Source organism: Heterodontus francisci, chromosome 25 (genome assembly GCF_036365525.1).
Source record: "Heterodontus francisci isolate sHetFra1 chromosome 25, sHetFra1.hap1, whole genome shotgun sequence".
Taxonomy (NCBI): domain Eukaryota; kingdom Metazoa; phylum Chordata; class Chondrichthyes; order Heterodontiformes; family Heterodontidae; genus Heterodontus; species Heterodontus francisci.
This window is the reverse complement of record NC_090395.1, coordinates 31,935,314-31,953,765: the sequence shown is the minus strand read 5'-3', so window position 1 is coordinate 31,953,765 and position 18,452 is coordinate 31,935,314.

Below are 18,452 nucleotides of genomic sequence, written 5' to 3'. Positions count from 1 at the left end.
CAAGGATGCCATTCAATAGGAATTATTACTTCGTGGTCAGGTGTCTCAACCATGGCAGCTGTCTCCTCCTCCATTGCTCCGGGGTCCTATGGTCAGTTGCTCCAGCTGTGTCATGTACTGAGCACTGATTAGGGATTAAATCTGGGATTTTTGTGGGGCTGAATAGCTCACCAATACACATGGCAGTTCAACTATGTATGAGCGATCAAGCTTTGCCATTACAGAGGTAACTTTACAGGTTGGTGCTGCTTGTAGGAAGCCTTGCTTCCGCACAGGTAGATGTGAAGGTACTTAGGTTGTTCTCTCATTAAAATAGTGAGTGATTTTCTTTTTTTTCTTTATTAAACCTCTTTTAGCCATGAGTCATTGTACCAAATACCCATTTTGCCTGTTTACGCTGTGTGTATAAATTGGTAGATAATGCATTTTGTAATATTAACAAAATGTACACTGAGTGCCTACATAGACTAATGCTGAATAATAAGAAGGATGTATTGTGAATGGTAGAGGGTGCAGGCCCTTCTGGCCAACAAAGTATTTTTCATGAGACAGGACCATTTTACAGCAGTCACATTGTTATTGGGGGTACCACATCTGCCAAGTTTGCCTGTATAGGAGGTGAAACCAGCAGACGATGTTGTGCTGCCTCATGATCTAATGTCAGCAAGAGTGGAGGGGACAGATGGAAGAAGCACCTCCCTCAAACTGGCTGTCTGGGGAGTAACACCTCATTGTTTCCAAAAAAGGGGGTGGAAACCTGGTAGAACCAGATCCTGGCCTGAATTCCAACTTCCCCACCTGGCTGTCAGCACGGAGGTCCTTCCCACGTTGAGAAATTTGGATCCTAATGCTTTGAATGAGCACAACAGATTCAGCTGAGCTATCATGGTCAGATGGCCTGCAATACACTGTCCAAGAGTACACATGCAGGATGGGTCAGATACATGGAAGATGCTCAACTATGGAACAGTAGATCAACATGAGCTCATACCTTCAATAGAGGAGGGGAATAAAGGGAGAAAAAAGGCAGAGATACTTGAGAGCAATTATGTCCAAAATATAACTATGTGGGACTGAACTATAAAAATTATTGATATCCAGGAACATTGTACCATTATACAACATGCACTGCAGCAACTTGCCAAGCCTCCTTTGACAGCACCTTCTAAACCCGCGACCTCCACCAGCTGGAAGGCCAAGGGCAGCAGCTGCATGGGAATGCCACCACCTGCAAGTTACCCTCCAAGCCAAACACCATCCTGACTTTGGAACTATATCGCAGTTCCTTCACTGTCGCTGGGTCAAAATCCTGGAACTCTCTTCCTTACATCACTGTGGTTTTACCTACCCCACATGCTCTGCAGTGGTTTAAAAAGGCATCTCACCACCACCTTCTCAAGGGCATTTGAGGATGGGCAATAAATGCTGGCCTGGCCAGTGACACCTACATCCCATGAATGAATAAAAAAAAACCTGGTCTGTGCACTGCCGGAGGATTCAGATTACATTGAAAATCATAAGCATGAATTCTAAATCGTTTCTAAAAATAATTTCAGCAAACTTTATTCCCTCTGTTGCTGTAATTTCTTACCATGCCGATTGCCTATGTTGAATTGAAAAGCAACATTAAAATATGCCACCTTAGCTTCAGCTAGGCTGCCAGTTCATGTCAGACACATTGTTAGTTAGATTGTGTAACACACAGAAGACATATTACAATATGACCCCATCTGTGATATAATCAGAGAAGGATTATACCATCAAGTGATTGACACAAAGGTATTGCTTGGCAGATAATGAACTATTTTAGAGGAATTATAGGGAGGAAATCCAATCGAATGTTCCGTGGATGTCATTAACCACAACAGCAAGGAACTTCGTGCTTTGTGAAAGTTATTTGAGTTGTGACGTCCGATTACTGCCTTAGATCTACTCATTTGTGTCTTGGATCACAACATCTTGCTACATCTAAAAGCTGACATTGGGACACAATAGTGGCAGGGGTGGGGAAGTAGGGTGAATTGTGGCGCAAGTTCTGATGTTTCATTTGCTACAATGAGATTTGTTGAAACCTTTAATTTTCTGAATAACCACATCATAAGGGACAGAAATAACAGACCTTTAGTATCTGGGTTAACTGAGTAATTTCTAGACAGCCCGGTCAAAAACTAGACAGGTGGTGACCCTTGTACGACCCGTTGCAATTTATAATACATGGAAGAACATTAGATTTTGACTTTTAATTAATTTTGAGCTGTCATATTTTTGGGTTATTACACTTGATATTCCTCAAGTATAGCCTCACTGCTTACTCCCATAAGTGGACTCACGACCAATATGTTCTGAGTGCAGATTTTTCCACCTAATATCCATGGAAATGATAGCGAGACCAAAGTATCTTAACAGGTAACACAGAGGGCTGAATTTTATCTGGCCTGCAGTAGCGGGATTGGAGGTGTGGGGGCGGAAACATTGGGAAGGAACATGCTCGCCTGGAAACCTGACATTGTGGCGTTGGTTCCAGATTTTGTCAATGGCAGGAAAGGTCCAAGGCGGGGTTGATGCTACGATGCAGTGGAATTGCAATTTGAATTGCTGAGCAGGTACTTAATATGCATTTGCATGCATCTCATTCCAACTTTATGAAGGGTTTTGAATTTAACCATTGTCACACGGGGATCACCTGCCTTCTGAGCCCCATCCGATTAAAGGTGGTGATACTGAGGCAAAGCCTCAGTGCCATCCCTGCAAAACAGACAAGGGGAGCATTGGATGAATGCAGGAAGGGGAACAGGAGGAAGCAGTGGCCATTGTCTAACAGCAGTGCAACCCTCACGGCCAGGATGACCACAGAGGGATTGTAGCCCTCACAGCAAGGGTGGGCTTTGTCTCAGCTGGTGGGCTTTCTGCAAGGATGGACGCTGAGGGGCATTAACCCATTTTTAGAGGGGAGCGGAAGGGGAAGGTTCCAAAGGCAAGGTCCTGTCTCCAGGGACAGCGCACGAGAAGAGTAGGGACTAGCTGGCATGTGTCTCATCCACCCAGTCTTTGTGCACCCCCGCACTGCGCAGCAGAGGATCAGAGGGAGGCAGGGCTAGGCAGTGGCTGGGCAGGCTGGTGAAGATTGACTAGGGGAGCTACAGCAGCCGGCTGTGCCAAGAAGGGCCTAACCATGGCAGAGAATGTCCCAGCCTTGCTTCAACTACCTCCAGATGTCCGAGTGGCAGTGTCAGCGAAGACTGTGGCTCTCCAGGGAGGCCGTTACTGTTTTATGCACCATGTTTCAGGATGAGCTGCGATGCTTGGGCTTTGGGGCTATCCAATGCCTCTGGGCCTGAAGATCACCCTGACATTCAACTTTTACTCTTTTGGAACATTCCAGGGATTCACTGGAGACATGTGCGGAGTCTCCCAGGCAGCGGCCCATCAAGGAGGTAAGCAATGCCTTGTTCAAGAGGGCTGGCGACTATGTGCGTCACCGGACCCACCCTGACAGTCAGGCAGAGAGGGTCATCGGCTTCGGAGCCATTGCTGGATTCTCCTGGTGCAAGGTGTCATCAACTCCATGCGTGTGGCTATCAAGGCTCCAACATTCTAGCACTGCAGAGGTGGAGGCCTTGTATCAAAAGCACATGATTGATCGCCAGTCCTCATTTGACCAGGAGGATGTGGAGGAGGATTCTGAGTAGGCAGCACAGGATGCTACATCCTTGTACTGGAGGCAAGGACTATTGAGAGATACTCAAGGGAGGCAAGGGACAATCTCATACATAACCGATTCCTGCCACTATTATGCCCGTTCCTAGTGAACGTAATAAAGACTGATCTCACTGTGTTCCACATGTCACCTCTTCCCTATCGCACTCATGTGCCTTGCGCCCAAGTTCACCAGGCTCACAGAGCTTAGAAGGTTACCATACGCAGACTGTCCCTGCACTGGCAGCCCATTGAGGAAGCAAGGATGAAGGTGGCATTTGACATGGCATCAGGGAAAGCATGAGAGATACTCAACAATAAAAGTTACCTCCATTTATTGAAACATTTACAATATCCAATCACAAGACCAAGTTGCACACACCTGTGAAATCCCAAGTGCATCTTGGTGCTCTTCCTCATGCTTCCGTGAGCTTCTACGACATGCTCCCACTGCACTGGCAGCTGAGATGGAGGCAGGCTGCTGAACATGCTGCCCCATGGCCTGAGATAACTTTGGCAGGCGTCCTCTGGCTGCCTGAGGCCTAAAAGACCCTGGTTGGCTCAAGGTTTCCTACACAGGTGCAGGAAATCTCAGTCGTTACAGCTACTGGAGCTGGGCTCACTGGTGGAGGGGCTGAGGAGCTGCTGTCCACACTCAGAATTCCCTGAGGGAAGCCCCTCGATTTGCATTTCAACCTCTCCTCCTCCCTTTCAAGACCCACTTGAACCTTACTACTGACCAGTGAAGGACAAGAACCTGTACAAGACTCCAGGATCCTTGTCCCTTTCTCGCCTTGCCACTGCTGCATTGAGCTCAAGGTGAGGGTGTACAGGTCTGTGTGCATCTCTGGGATCTGACTCTCCATGAGTCAGATCCCAGAGATGCACAACCTCTTGATGGAGGAAACCATGTGCTCAAACATTTGAGACATGGCAGCACCCATGGCATGGATGGACTCCTCCATCCTCCATGCCTGGCTGTGCATTGCGTCTGGCAGCTCCGCTTTATATCCCCCTACCTCCCTTTGCAACTCCAGCATGTTCTCTGCTGCCGACACCAGAAGTTCATTATCAGCCAGGGGCTGAACATGGGCCAGGCCTCCCACAGTCCTCCGACTGTCAGTGGCCTCGCTTGTCATGGCCTCTGTCAAGTGCTCAGACATGTGTGTGGTGCCACTTGTGACCCTGCATCTAAGCCTGAGCGCATACCCACCACTGTGAGAGTATCTGTGCTGGTGGAGGGTGCAGGGGGGCACTGTGACTCTGAGGATTCTTCCTCTTCTTCATCAGAGGACGATGGGATTCCAGACAGCAGACGATCTTCCCTCCGAGGTGTCACAACTTGCATGAGAAAACACAAACATTTAGCAGTTTTGCTGCATGGAGCTGCCCTTGCCAAACATGTGTGATGTGATTCTCTAGAAAGGCAGTGGTGGACACATGACCACAACACCTCCTCACTGTCTGGATTGGACACTCAGTCTCTCCATCTCCTACGGAACTGCACCCTGGAATCCCGCTAGTTCCATGGCCTCCTCCTCTGCCGGGGTCAGTTCTCAGATGTCTGGGATCCAACCTCCAGTCTTTGCCCTTTCTCTAGTGTTGTGGACCGTTTTCTCCTGCGAGGGACACTGTTGGTCTTCCCATGGAGACCAACAGGGCACTTGTTTGGTGGCAGTCCTTTGGCTCCTGATGGGGGTTCCCGAATGCCTCCTCCTTGCTTCCAGTGGCCCAGGTTAATGCTCTAGGGACAGGGTTCAAATCCCACCAGGATAACTGGTGGAATTTAAATTCAATTAATTGATAAATTCAATTAATTAATTAAATAAAGTCTGGAATTGAAAGCTCGTCTCAGTAATGGTGACATGGAACTATCATCAATTGTGATAAGAACCCATCTGGTTCACTAATGCCCTTTAAGGGAAGGAAATCTGCCGTCCTTACTTGGTCTGGCCTATATATGACTCCAGACCCACAGCAATGAGGTTGACTCTTAACTGCCCTCTGAAATGGCCTAGTAAGCCACTCAGTTGTTCAAGGGTAATTGGGGATGGGCAACAAATGCTGGCCTTGACAGTGACGCCCACATCCCATGTAAGAATTAAAAAAAGGGACATGCTGAGGAAGATAGGACAGAAAGCCGGCTATCTCAGACATGCAGCCATAATCTGATATGATCTGCAGTTGCCTCAGTCCCTTGACACCCCTTTGCAGTCACTCCCTGTCCATGTTGTGCTCCCTCCTGCATGGTCACAGGCAAGCCCCAAAGATGAGATGGGTATAGAGGCCTCACCTTTGCGGAGTGAAGGAGGTCATTGACTCCCTTGCCACACTGGATCCAGTTTTGCAGGGTGACCCCATGGCTTCTGATCTCCTCTGCCATCTCCGTCCAGGCTTGCTTGGTCTGGCGGGAGGGTCTTTTCCTGCTGTCCCTTGGGAAGAGGAACTCCTGCCTTTCTGGAGGAGAATCCACATTGAGGTATCACTAAACCTTTGAGCTACCTGGTGTCTTCCGCTTGACATGTTTCCTCTTGACTCCTGGTCAGCTCCGGGCATTATGAGGCCTTGGCCAGCAGCACAGGGTCTCCAGCACATGGTCTTGAGCAGGGGGAACAGCAGCATAGGGTCTCCAGCAGGGGATCAATAGCATAGGGTCTCCAGCAGGGGGGGATCAACAGCACAGGGTCTCCAGCAGGGGGGGGGATCAGCAGCACAGGGTCTCCAGCAGGGGGATCAGCAGCACAGGGTCTCCAGCAGGGGGATCAACAGCACAGGGTCTCCAGCAGGGGATCAGCAGCACAGGGTCTCGAGCAGTGGGGGTCAGCAGCACAGGGTCTCCAGCAGGGGGATCAACAGCACAGGGTCTCCAGCAGGGGGTCTCCAGCAGGGGATCAACAGCATAGGGTTTCCAGCAGTGGGGGGTCAACAGCACATGGTCTCGAGCAGGGGATCAACAGCACAGGGTCTCCAGCAGGTGATCAGCAGCACAGGGTCTTGAGCAGGGGGGGTCAGCAGCACAGGGTCTCCAGCTGGGGGGGGGGGGATCAGCAGCACAGGGTCTCCAGCAGGGGGATCAACAGCACAGGGTCTCCAGCAGGGGGATCAACAGCACAGGGTCTCCAGCAGGGGGATCAACAGCACAGGGTCTCCAGCAGGGAGGTCTCCAGCACAGCGTCTCCAGCAGGGGGGTCTACAGCACAGGGTCTCCAGCTGGGGGATCAGCAGCACATGGTCTTGAGCAGGGGGATCAGCAGCACAGGGTCTCCAGCAGAGAGGTCTCCAGCACAGGGTCTCCAGCAGGGGGGGATCAGCAGCACAAGGTCTCCAGCGGGGAGGTCCAGCACAGGGTCTCCAGCAGGCAGGTCTCCAGCACAGGGTCTCCAGCATGGGATCAACAGCATAGGGTCTCCAGCAGGGGGGGGTCAACAGCACATGGTCTTGAGCAGGGGGATCAGCAGCACAGGGTCTCGAGCAGGGGGATCAACAGCACAGGGTCTTGAGCAGGGGGATCAGCAGCACATGGTCTTGAGCAGGGGGATCAGCAGCACAGGGTCTCCAGCAGGGAGGTCTCCAGCACAGGGTCTCCAGCAGGGGGGGGTCAGCAGCACAGGGTCTCCAGCAGGGGGGGGTCAGCAGCACAAGGTCTCCAGCGGGGAGGTCCAGCACAGGGTCTCCAGCAGGGGGGAATCAGCAGCACAGGGTCTCCAGCAGGGGGGTCAGCAGCACAGGGTCTCCAGCAGGGGGGTCAGCAGCACATGGTCTCCAGCAGGGGGGGGGTCAACAGCACATGGTCTCGAGCATGGGATCAACAGCACAGGGTCTCCAGCAGGGGATCAGCAGCACAGGGTCTCCAGCAGGGGGGGATCAGCAGCACAGGGTCTCCAGCAGGGGGGGATCAGCAGCACAGGGTCTCCAGCAGGGGATCAGCAGCACATGGTCTTGAGCAGGGGGGTCAGCAGCACAGGGTCTCCAGCAGGGGGCTCAGCAGCACAGGGTCTCCAGCAGGGGGTGATCAGCAGCACAGGGTCTCCAGCAGTGGGGGGGGGGGGGCGGCGGGTCAACAGCACAGGGTCTCCAGCAGGAGGATCAACAGCACATGGTCTTGAGCAGGGGTATCAAGAGCACAGTGTCTCCAGCACAGGGTCTACAGCAGGGGGGTCTCCAGCACAGGGTCTCCAGCTGGGGGGGAACAGCAGCACAGGGTCTCCAGCAGGGGGATCAAGAGCACAGGGTCTCCAGCAGGGGGATCAACAGCACAGGGTCTCCAGCAGGGAGGTCTCCAGCACAGGGTTTCCAGCAGGGGGGTCTACAGCACAGGGTCTCCAGCAGGGGGGGAACAGCAGCACAAGGTCTATAGCAGTGGGAGGTCTCCAGCACAGGGTCTCCAGCAGGGAAGTCTCCAGCACAGGGTCTCCAGCAGGGGGGTCAGAAGGGTCTCCAGCAGGGGGGGGATCAGCAGCACAGGGTCTCCAGCAGGGAGGTCTCCAGCAGGGGGGTCAGCAGCACAGCAGGACAGGGTCTCCAGCCGGGGTTGGGGGGATGCTGGGATCAGCAGCACAAAGGCAAACCTGCATCAAACTCACCAAGTGAAGCAACATTTCAAGCATAGGCAGGGCTTTAAATATGGTGCCAGCACCTGCGTTCGTCTCAGCTGATGGTGCCATTGGCCCCGCGTCTCCTGCATTCAAATGAGCTGGCTGCCACGTGATCGCGGTCAGCTGGCTGCACCCATGAGGTGCGGCAATGGCACCCGCATCCAGTACAGCCACCGGGACCTATGACGGGCTGATAAAATTCAGCCCTTAGTCTGCACAGTGGCGATTAGAATATAACAAGTGTGCTCTTCTCACACTGAACTGCAGATTGAATAGGCACTCTTGCCAAAAGGAGACACAGGTTCTGAGCCAACAAATGGCTTTATTTATATAAGATAGATGAAAAAAGTGTTTATGGTTTAATCCAGTGAGATACAGAATTCTTTCAACTCTGTTACATCAAATAAAAATAACACCGCATGCTTTCTCTTTAAATATGCACCTTCAACAGAAGTCCATTCACTGGAAACTTAACTGCATTGGCTAACCCAACTTTTTGCATTTGATAGAGTGCCCTGAACTAGAAGAGGTCAAAATATTAGCAGGAGTTCCCGCTCCTGATCACAGATTGTCCACAATTACTGACAGGAGCCAGCAATCAGGTGAAGATAGCATCCACTGAGATCCCAACACAGCAAAGTATCCTGTTGATAATCAGTGAAACTGTATCCCATGTTAGTCACTGCCTTTAAGGCAGGACAGATGGAAAATTGAAAACAGCAGGATATAGCACAAAGGGTTGTTTAGGAAGTGGATTGCACGTTTCTGGAGGTGGTCACCCCGGAGTTTAAAAATGTGCAGGCAGAGAGGGAATGGGTAATCGCCAGAAGGACAAGAAGGACCAGGAAGACAGCACAAGGACCCCATGAGGGCACCTTACTCTCCAACCAGTGTTCAGTTCTGAATACTAGTGAGAGTGACGGTTCCTCTGGGGAGTGCAGGCAGAGCCAAGTCCATGGCAACATGGGTGGCTCAGCTGCACAGGGTGGGGAGGAAGAAGAGTGGAAGAGCAATAGTGATAGGAGATTCAATAATAAGGGAAACAGGCATTTCAGTGGCTGAAAACATGACTCCAGGATGGTATGTTGCCTCCCTGGTGCCAGGGTCAAGGATGTCACTGAGCGGCTATAGGGCATTCTGAGAGGGGAGGGTGAACAGCAAGAGATTGTGGTCCATATCGGCACCAGTGACATAGGCAGAAAGAGGAATGAGGGCCTGCAGGCAGAGTTTAGGGAGCTAGGAGAGAGATTGAAAAGCAACACCTCAAAGGTGGTGATTTCCAGATTACTCCCGGTGCCACATGGTAGTGGGTACTGAAATAGGAAGATGAAGCTCATGAATACATGGCAGGAGGGATGGTGCAGGAGGGAGGGCTTTAGATTCCTGAGGCATTGGGACTGCTTCTGGGGGAGAAGTCGGGTGGGTTGCACCTCAAGAGGGCCGGAGTCAATATCCTCACAGGGGGCTTTGCTAGTGCTGTTGGGGAGGGTTTAAACTAGCATGGCAGGGGATGGGAACCTGAAAGTAGATTCAGAAGGGAGAGAAGAAAAGTTGAAAATGGAAGGCAGAAAATTAGTAAGTGTGTTTGGAAGGCAGAGGAAACAAAGGCTAGATAATTGGAAGTGCTGAATGGTATATACTACAATGCAAGAAGTCTAAGGAATAAGGCAGATGAGCTGAGAGCACAGATTGACATTTGGGAGTATGATATTATAGCTTTTACTGAGACTTGGCTGAAAGATGGGCAGGAATGGCAGCTCAACATTCCTGGATATAAGGTCTTCAGATGAGATAGAGAGGGGGATAAAAAAAGTCACAATATTGATTAAAGAAACAATTATAGCTGTGAGGAGGGATGATATGATAGAAGGATCATCAAATGAGGCCATATGGGTTGAACCGAAGAGCAAAAAAGGGGCAATTACACTCCTGGAGTATACTGCAAACCCCCCCAAATAGTCAGAGGGAAATAGAAGAGCAAATATGTAGGCAAATCTCTGAGATGTGCAAAAACAATAGGGCAGTAATGGTGGGGGATTTTAACTACCCTGATAGTTGCTGGGATAGAATTAGTGTGAAAGGCACAGAGGAAGCAGAATTCTTAAAATGCATTCAGGAAAACATTTTTTAGCCAGTACATAGCAAGCCCAACAAGAGTGGGGGTGGTTCTGGACTTAGTTTTAGGGAATGGATCTGGGCAGGCAGAAGGGTTATCAATTGGGGATCACTTTGATGGAATTGATCATCATTTAGTTAGATTTAGGAAAAGGACAAAGATAGACCAGGAATAAACATTCTCAATTGGGGAAAAGCTAATTTTACTAAGCTGAAATGTGATTTGGCTAAAGTGGACTGAGGGTAAATCATTGACAGATCCATGTGTGGCATTCAAGGAAGAGATCATGAGGGCTCAGAGCAAATATATTCCCTAAAGAAAAAGGGTGGGACTAACAAATCCAGAACCCCCTGGATATCAATGGCTTTAAAGGAGAGGATAAAGAAAAAAAGAGGTTTATGATCGATACCAAGACTCAATACTGCAGGAAACCTAGAGGAGTAAAAAAAGTGTAGGGGTGAAATTTAAAAGGAAATTAGGAAAGCAAAGAAAGACATGAAGAAATATAGGCAAGCAAAATTAAGGAAAACCCAAAGATTTTTTATAAATGCATGATGAGCAAGAGGATATCTAAAGAAAGAGTAGGGCCGACGAGGGACCATAAGGGTAACCAGTGTGCGGAGGTGGAGGACGTTAGTATGGTTCTTAATGAATACTTTGCATCTGTTTTCAGAAAACAGAGGGACGCTACAGACAGTGCAATCAGGGAGGAGAAGTGTGAAATATTAGACAAAATTAAAATAGTGAGAAAGGAAGTATTCAGGAGTTTAACATCTTTGAAAGTGGATAAATCACCAGGGCTGGAAGAAATGTATCCTAGGCTGTTAAGGGAAGCAGGAGAAGAAATAACAGAAGTTCTGACAATCATTTTCCAATCCTCTCTGGCTACAGGTCTGGTACCAGAGGACTGGAGGACAGCTAATGTTGTACCATTGTTTAAAAAGGGAGAAAGGAATGGACAGTCAGCCTAACCTCAGTGGTAGGAAAACTATTGGGAAAAATTCTGTGGGATAGGATAAATCTTCATTTAGAAAGACATGGACTAATTAAAGACAGTCAGCATAGATTTGTTAAGGGAAGGCCGTGTCTGTGTAACATGATTGAATTTTTTGAGGCGGTAACAAGGAGGATTGATGAGGCTAGTGCATTTGATGTAGTTTATATGGATTTTAGCAAGGCTTTTCACAAGGTCCCACATGGCAGCCTGATCATGAAAGTAAAAGCCTATAGGATCTAAGGTAAAATGGGAGTTGGATCAAAATTGGCTCAGAGGCAGGAAGCAAAGGGTTATGGTCGATGGGTGTTTCTGTGACTGGAAGCTGTTTCCAGTGGGGTTCTGCAGGGTTCAGTACTGGGTCCCTTGCCTTTTGTGGTATTTGTCAAGGATTTGGACTTGAATGTAGGGGGGTATGATTAAGAAATTTGCAGATGATACAAAAATTGGCCATGTGGTTGATAATGTGGTAAAAAGCTGTAAACTGCAGGAAGATATTAATGGACTAATCAGGTGGATGGAACAGTGGCAAACGGAGTTCAATCCGGAGAAGTATGAGATAATACATTTGGGGAAGGCTAACAAGGCAAGAAAATACACAATATTTGATAGGACATTGAGAACTGTAGAGGAACAGAGGGACCTTGGAGTGCATGTCCATGGATTCCTGAAGGTGGCTGGACAGGTAGATAAGGTGGTCAAGAAGGCATAGGGGATACTTGCCTTTATTAGCTGAGGCTTAGAACATATGAGCTGGGAGTTTATGCTGGAACTGTATAAAACATTAGTTAGGCCACAGCTGGAGTACTGCGTACAGTTCTGGTCACCGCACTATAGGAAAGATGTGATTGCACTAGAGAGGGTACAAAGGAGATTTATGAGGATGTTGCCTTGACTGGAGAATTTTAGTTATGAGGAAAGATTGGATAGGATAGGATTGTTTTCTTTGGAAGAGAAAAGTCTGAGGGGATACCTAATAGAAGTGTATAAAATTATGAGGGGGCTAGATAGAGTGGATAGGAAGGCCCTATACCATTGGTTGAGGGGTCTGTAACCAGGGGTATAGAGTTGGGTAAGAGGTAGGAGGTTTGCAGGGGATTTGAGGGGAAATGTTTTCACCCAGAGGCTGGTGGGGATCTGGAATTCTGCCTGAAAGAGTGGTAGAGGTGGAAACCCTCATCCCTCATAACATTTAAGAAGTAGCTGGATATGTACTTGAAATGCCATAACCTATATAGCTCTGGACCAAGAGCTGGAAAGTGGGATTAGGTTGGATTGCTCCTTGTCGGCTGGCCAGGACACGATTGGCCAAATGGCCTCCTTCTGTGCTGTAAATTTCTATGATTCTTTATTTCTATGGACCAGAGGCATGTTATTAAGCGGCGCAGTGGCTAGCACTGCAGTCTCACAGCTCCAGTGACCCGGATTCGATTCTGGGTCCTGCCTGTGTGGAGTTTGCAAGTTCTCCCTGTGACTGCATGGGTTTCTGCCGGGTGCTCTGGTTTCCTCCCACAGCCAAAGACTTGCAGGTTGATAGGTAAATTGGCCATTGTAAATTGCCCCTAGTGTAGATAGGTGGTAGGAGAATTGTGGGGATGTGATAGGGAATATGGGATTAATGTAGGATTAGTGTAAAATGGGTGGTTGATGGTCGGCACAGACCCGGTTGGCCGAAGGGACTGTTTCAGTGCTGTATCTCTAAATAAAATAAAATAAAATTGAAGCCCAGGCGTTAAAGTCACCTGGGCCTCATTTCTACAGCAGCAGGTGAGGTTCCAATTCACCTTACCACTCAAAACCTACATGGAGCTAAAATCAGGGCCAAAAGAGTCAATGATGTTCTTTTTGATTAATAGTATAGAAGTTTGTATTTCCCTCATGCTTATCTTCACCTTGGGTAGGTACATGAGAGCTGGGTGTCCACCGTGGCTCAGTGCCTCTGAGACAGAAGGTTCTGAGCTCACATCCCATTCCAGAGACGTGAGCACATCAGGTTGATACTGCTGGGAGTGCTGCACTGTCAGAGGAGCCGTTTTATAGACGAGAAATTAAACCAAATGAGATGTCTGCCCTCTCAGGTGGATGCAAAAATCCCCCAGCAATATTTGAAGAAGAGCTGCGGATTTCTCCCTAGCGCAATAGCCAATATTTATCCCTCAACCAATATCACCAAATAAACATATTATCTGATCATTAATTCCATTGCTGTTTGTGGGATCTTAATGTGCACAAGTTGTGTGCTGTGTTTCCTACAACAACATCGACATTTCAATAATACATTATTGGCTGTAAAGCACTTTGTGATACCCTGTGGTTGTGAATGGTGCTATAGAAATTCAAGTTCTTTCTATATGTAGTGACTTAGTTGAAGGGCATCACTGACAATAGTGCTCTTCCTCTCTCATTTCACGGCATGGATGGTAACATGAGCTTCTGTACAAACAGAGGCCCCCAGCCCTCAGCCGCATCACTACAAAGCAGAGACAGCTGGCATGTCCATGACTGCCCACAGAGAGCTCAGTTTTGTTGGTTTACTTACCAGGAAGCAGGTGGACTGTCCTGCTGAGTGGCTGGCTGAGAATGGAAAGCTGTGGAATTTTTAATTGCGAGCAACGTTGGTCTCCATGGAGGTTGAAAGCTAAAAGCAACAGGGAGAGGTGAACTGAAATAAAAACACAAAATGCTGGAGACACTCCACAGGGCAGGTAGACAGAGAAATCGAGTTAATATTTCAGGTCATTGACCTTTCATCAGAATTGAAAGATGTTAGAGAGAACAGTTCATCAGAAAGAACAAAGCTAGGGAAAAGGGTGGGTGGTTGGGGTGGTGTTGTGCGGGGGGTTTGGCGGGGTGGGTGGTCCAGGGGGCAGGTGGGGGTGCAGGTGGGAAGAACAAAAGGGAAGGTCTTATGATAGGGAGCAGGGAAGGAGCGATAAAGTGACAGAAGAGATAATGGGTAAGGAGAAAGGAGGTGGCAATGGGAGTAGCAAAGAAACAATAAATGGATCCAGGAGAAGCGTAAATGCTTAAGGCGGCATTGGAGAGGGGGAGGGAAATATAGAAAATTCACAAAGAGGGAAAGGCTCTTGTGGTCTGGGACTCTAAATGCCTTGCTGCTGTACTTTAACTCAAAAATAAAAAATAGATTGCAATTTTATCTTGGGGAAGGCCTATTTTCTCAGAATTTCACAGATTAAGAAATTCTGAATTATTTTTATTGATGCTCATTTAACTTCAAAGAAATATTATGTTGTTAACTGCACACCACTGTGTTGTACTGAGCTGTCTAGATGAGGAAGACTCATTCCTGGTCTGTGATGAGTAAGCTGATACCTGCTAAGGGTCAGTGTCACAAATGTTATGACCGAGGTGGGAAGAGTGCACTGTCTTTTCCAGTTCCATTTCTCCACAGGTCACAACATATTGTGATGAAAATCTAACATGTCAAATGGAAAATATTAATTTCATCGAGTAGAACTTTGCCTGAGACTTTTTCTGGAAATTATTACAAATAACTTTTTAAAACAGAAAAGCGAGCAGCCAAAATGGCCATGGCAATTTGCACATGAATCAACAACCGAGCAGTCTGGAGACAACCCTGATTGACTCAGCCTAGCCAGAACAATGGGGTGCTCTCTGATTCAATTATCTGAGATAGCCTTGTCAATATGTAGTTGTCAAAAGCCATCGGCACACATTGACTTTGAAAGAGCCAAACACCCCTCCCCCTCACCAAGTTATGTCTGGGCTACCTAAGGGGAGAGCCTTGCATTTCAGAAAAAAATCCAGAAACTTCTCATTAAAACATAAAGAGGTGGTCATATGATGTGACTGCTTGTGCCACTCTGGAGATTGTGAGTGGTGACTCAGAAGGCAGAAAGTAACTAAGTTGGGGGAAGGCCAACTATACCAAAATTCGGCAGGAGCTGGGGAATGTAGATTGGGAGCAGCTGTTTGAAGGTAAATCCACATTTGATATGTGGGAGGCTTTTAAAGAGAGGTTGATTAGCGTGCAGGAGAGACATGTTCCTGTAAAAATGAGGGATAGAAATGGCAAGATGAGGGAACCATGGATGACAGGTGAAATTGTGAGACTAGCTAAGAGGAAAAAGGAAGCATACATAAGGTCTAGGAGGCTGAAGAAAGACGAAGCTTTGAAAGAATATCGGGAATGTAGGACCAATCTGAAATGAGGAATTAAGAGGGCTAAAAGGAGTCATGAAATATCTTTAGCAAACAGGGTTAAGGAAAATCCCAAAGCCTTTTATTCATATATAAGGAGCAAGAGGGTAACTAGAGAAAGGACTGGCCCACTCAAGGACAAAGGAGGAAAGTTATGCGTGGAGTCAGAGAAAATGGGAGAGATTCTAAACGAGTACTTTGCATCGGTATTCACTGAGGAGAGGGACATGACGGATGTTGAGGTTAGGGACAGATGTTTGATTACTCTAGGTCAAGTCGGCATAAGGAGGGAGGAAGTGTTGGGTATTCGAAAAGGCATTAAGGTGGACAAGTCCCCAGATCCGGATGGGATCTATCCCAGGTTACTGAGGGAAGTGAGAGAGGAAATAGCTGGGGCCTTAACAGATATCTTTGCAGTGTCCTTAAACATGGGTGAGGTCCCGGAGGACTGGAGAATTGCTAATGTTGTCCCCTTGTTTAAGAAGGGTAGCAGGGATAATCCAGGTAATTATAGACCGGTGAGCCTGACGTCAGTGGTAGGGAAGCTGCTGGAGAAGATATTGAGGGATAGGATCTATTCCCATTTGGAAGAAAATGGGCTTATCAGTGATAGGCAACATGGTTTTGTGCAGGGAAGGTCATGTCTTACCAACTTAATAGAATTCTTTGAGGAAGTGACAAAGTTGATTGATGAGGGAAGTCATATACATGGACTTCAGTAAGGCGTTTGATAAGGTTCCCCATGGTAGGCTGATGGAGAAAGTGAAGTCGCATGGGGTCCAGGGTGTACTAGCTAGATGGATAAAGAACTGGCTGGGCGACAGGAGACAGAGAGTAGCAGTGGAAGGGAGTTTCTCAAAATGGAGACGTGTGACCAGTGGTGTTCCACAGGGATCCGTGCTGGGACCACTGTTGTTTGTTATACATAAATGATTTGGAGGAAAGTATAGGTGGTCTGATTAGCAAGTTTGCAGATGACACTAAGATTGGTGGAGTAGCAGATAGTGAAGGGGACTGTCAGAGAATACAGCAGAATATAGATAGACTGGAGAGTTGGGCAGAGAAATGGCGGATGGAGTTCAATGAGGGCAAATGCGAGGTGATGCATTTTGGAAGATCCAATTCAAGAGTGAACAATACAGTAAATGGAAAAGTCCTGGGGAAAATTGATGTACAGAGAGATTTGGGTGTTCAGGTCCATTGTTCCCTGAAGGTGGCAACGCAGGTCAATAGAGTGGTCAAGAAGGCATATGGCATGCTTTCCTTCATCGGACGGGGTATTGAGTACAAGGGTTGGCAGGTCATGTTACAGTTGTATAAGACTTTGGTTCGGCCACATTTGGAATACTGCGTGCAGTTCTGGTCGCCACATTACCAAAAGGATGTAGATGCTTTGGAGAAGGTGCAGAGGAGGTTCACCAGGATGTTGCCTGGTATGGAGGGCGCTAGCTATGAAGAGAGGTTGAGCAGATTAGGATTATTTTCATTAGAAAGACGGAGGTTGAGGGGGGACCTGATTGAGGTGTACAAAATCATGAGAGGTATAGACAGGGTGGATAGCAAGAAGCTTTTTCCCAGAGTGGGGGATTCAATTACTAGGGGTCACGAGTTCAAAGTGAGAGGGGAAAGGTTTAGGGGGGATATGCGTGGAAAGTTCTTTACGCAGAGGGTGGTGGGTACCTGGAACGCGTTGCCAGCGGAGGTGGTAGACGCGGGCACGATAGCGTCTTTTAAGATGTATCTAGACAGATACATGAATGGGCAGGAAGCAAAGAGATACAGACCCTTAGAAAATAGGCAACATGTTTAGATAGAGGATCTGGATCGGCGCAGGCTTGGAGGGCTGAAGGGCCTGTTCCTGTGCTGTAATTTTCTTTGTTCTTTGTTCCAGCTAGGGAACATCTCTCTCCAAGAAAGACCTAGTGAAGCCTCGGCTGCAACTACTAAGCCTCAAACCTACAGCCAAGCACAGCCAGCAACTAGGGGACAAGGATAAAGACCGCTTTTGCTTTCTGTAATGTGAGAAGCAAGCCTGAACCATGCACATGGCCCAGCAAGGACTTCAGGCCAACAATTTCAACTCAGAACTCTGGGACTGAGATTCAGTGTTTAAATTCCATTTATTATGAACTCTGCTCCAACCTCCCAACTCTGGTTTTCCCTTTGTAATCAATTTGTGTGTGTGTGGCTCTCGTGTGAATGTGGGGCGTGGATGCGGAGCATATTTTAGTAATTTTAACTGGTTTACAGTGATCAAGATAATAAACCTACATCTCTCTTGTTTAAACTCAAGAAAACCTGTCTGGCATATTTGCAATTATATTAGAGGAACAGGAACACTGAGATGGTAAGTTAAATCACTGTGTTAAAAGAATAAACAATCGGAGGTCAAACGGAGAAGAGATGAAAGGGAAGCCTGAGACCCCTTCCTCACCTGGTCGTAACAATATATTTAAATGTTTACCCAGTTACCGATGCGGTCAATCATATATTCTACTCTTGATCTCAGAATAAAATCAGGTTTCTTTAATAAACAACAAAATTACCAGTTTATTATCAAACAAGACTTATCCAGTAATGAAGCAAAGCATTAAGAACACACATCGAAATATGAAAGTTCCCTTTTTAAATTCCCCACACTCACACTCACACACACACACTGAAAAAAATACAGAAATTCTTTCTGCAGAGGTCTGTTACAAAAAAAGACAAAAAAAACTTTGGCCAAATACCTGCTAATTCTTGAAGAAAAAAAGAGAAGATATGGAAGGAAATCAGTTGTCCCTTTTGGTCTGGCATCCGGGTTTACAGAGATGAGTCACTGGGATCTTTTCTAAAGCAGTTCTTTTCAGGCGGTGTTGAGAATTAC